This window comes from Gigantopelta aegis, chromosome 6, assembly GCF_016097555.1.
Source record: "Gigantopelta aegis isolate Gae_Host chromosome 6, Gae_host_genome, whole genome shotgun sequence".
NCBI classification, from domain to species: domain Eukaryota; kingdom Metazoa; phylum Mollusca; class Gastropoda; order Neomphalida; family Peltospiridae; genus Gigantopelta; species Gigantopelta aegis.
This window is the reverse complement of record NC_054704.1, coordinates 27,374,780-27,377,364: the sequence shown is the minus strand read 5'-3', so window position 1 is coordinate 27,377,364 and position 2,585 is coordinate 27,374,780. Positions and strand designations below refer to the sequence as shown.

The 2,585-nt window shown below is 34.4% G+C and overlaps 1 non-coding gene across 1 annotated transcript; it reads right to left on the bottom strand.

Moving 5' to 3' along the window:
- Positions 1 to 754: 754 nt before the first annotated feature.
- Trnal-uaa lies at positions 755 to 839 on the bottom strand. The gene has a single exon. It is a non-coding gene; the product is annotated as a tRNA-Leu (tRNA).
- Positions 840 to 2,585: the final 1,746 nt, after the last annotated feature.

Genomic DNA, 2,585 nt, shown 5'->3' with positions numbered 1-2,585 from the left:
TTAGAAGAGAGTTCAATTTCTGACAATTTAAACATTAACCCTGTATGCCACACAGTGTCAAAAGCTTTCGAGCTATCCAAAAATGCAACACTAGTATTACAAAGTATTACCTGAACAAAAAATATCTGATTTGTCCCTAAATGTACTTTATTCAACCATCTTCATAACCACCATACTCCATTTGTTAATGATATTTTGTAAAAATAATTGAATTATGGCAATGGTCTATAATTCAAAAATTAAAATTGCTGAAAGGGTTGACATGGATTTCACTCCATCATGGTTCAGTTTAGGTGATGTGATAGCTAGATTTGGTTTCCAACAATTAATGTAATTTTTATTCATTATCCATTTTTACAGAAATAAGGTCCTAAAATCTGTGACAGTATGCCTTTAAGAGATGATTTAAAATTTAATATATTTAATAACTGTTTTGGTTTTTAAATAATTGTATTTCATCAGGTACCTTAATACGAAATATAAAAAATAATAACAAGAGTAGTAGCAAGAGAAAAGGATGCGCCGTGGACAGGATTCGAACCTGTGTCCATTCCCAGAGTTTATCGCAGAGTTTCAAAAACTTTTGCTTTTAAAACATGATACATAATTATACTGAAATATTTAACAGATGATTTAAAAATTAATGTATTTAGTAATTGTTTTGGTTTTTAAATTTTTTTATTCATCAGGGACCTTAATACGAATTATAAATTTAAAACAAAACTAACAAGAGTAGTAGCAAGAGAAAAGGATGCGCCGTGGACAGGATTCGAACCTGCGCAGGAATAAATCCCATAAGATTTTAAGTCTAACGCCTTAACCAACTCAGCCACCACGACATACTTCCGCAAAGACAAAAAATATAATATATACCAATTGCATGTGAATCTTATCTGAAAGTGTTTATGTGAATAAAAATATTTAATGTTTTAAAACATGATACATAATTATACTGAAAGCATTAGATGTAATCATGGAACTTAACATAAAAAGAAAAACAGGTTAATGACATATGCATGTAGGTTAAAGCTTTAATCTAGTGACGGTAAGAATGGGAATCCTGATTCACTATCACGGTGACCATATCGGATTCTGTGACAGGTATGTGGGAATGACCCACTTATCGCTCTAGGCTATTGTGCCTCGATACCTGAGCTTGCGCATCGAGGCATGGCCGGGTGTGGGCCCTATTGAACTGCCCATTGCTCATCTAATATTACAGTTAGAAGGGAATGAAAAGTATGACGACGTAGTTGTTTTCTCCCCTTTATCCACGTTTTCGAATTTTTTCATTGGACGCACTAGAAGTGGAAAAAATATTTCAGCAAAGTTTTTGGTCATCAAAGTCATCCACGCTTTACCTGAAGGTAAGTAATTATATTCATTAAAACATAATTAAATTGTAATATATATATATATATATATATATATATATCTACCATTTGTACTAAATTATATGCAAATCTTACGAAGACCCAGGTGTTTTTTAAGCTGCGCAAAAAATACGAAAATCCCGGGAATTGTCGAGATCGCCATATTTTTTAGATTTTTTACCAGTACAAAATGCTTGCCAAATCCTTCACATCGAACAGGTTTATAAAAAATATGGCATTGAAATGAATTTTAATAGTATTTATTATGTTCTAAACATGTTTTTTTTCCCTAAATAATAATTTATACAGAGCAGATGCATGGCGATTTTATTCACCCATTTTATTGTCATTCCGTTTCCTTGCATGCGTCAATCGGGTCACGTGACTGATTTTCTCCAATTTGATTGGCTTAGTCATGTTTACAAACAAAAATTACATACATGTGCTTCTCTGTGCTTATGTTTATATGTTGTTGTTTTTTTAATTAAATAGGAGTGTGACGGTACATGCTCTTAATTTCATTTCGCCTGTGGCGATATTAATTGTTTTAGAGGGCCGTGTGCAGTTCCAATATGCACTTAAGCCCAGATGGGCAACTTGTTACGTGATACCTTTGCGCGACGGTCGTCGATCTTTTCTATTACACACCCAGCCTGCGCTGGGCTACGGAGGCCATGTGGCCAGTAGTTACTTAATACCTCCGCGAGTGCGGTTTTTACAACCGTGATTTTGGTGACTAGGCGTCATTGAGTCTGACCATCTGAGAAAAAAAAATACCGCTTGGTCGCTGTGGAAATTTACATAAGATTCAGTACCGCCTTGTACCCCCAGGCGATATTCAGATTTTTTAATAAATAGCTAGGGTTTTAAAGATATCGGGGAGAAACGTAGGAAGGCTTCCAGGGATCGCTGTCCGTCCGGACTGGTAAATAATTTTATTTCTGCTCTGTTGTATAACCTTGATGTGATTGATGTGACTTTAAATATTTTAATACTGTATTATACCAATATTATTTAGACGGTGCTGCCGGTCATCTGACGCAGTATACTGTAGGCTCACCGTTCTGATATATATATAAAGCTTAGCCAGTCATCCTAGAGAACCTAGGTAAACTGTAGGTTATTGTCTTTATTGTGATAGGTACCAGTATTAATTCTGTGTTACAAGGTTATTGAATGAGTAGTAAGGGTTAATTAAAAATTAACCAGTTA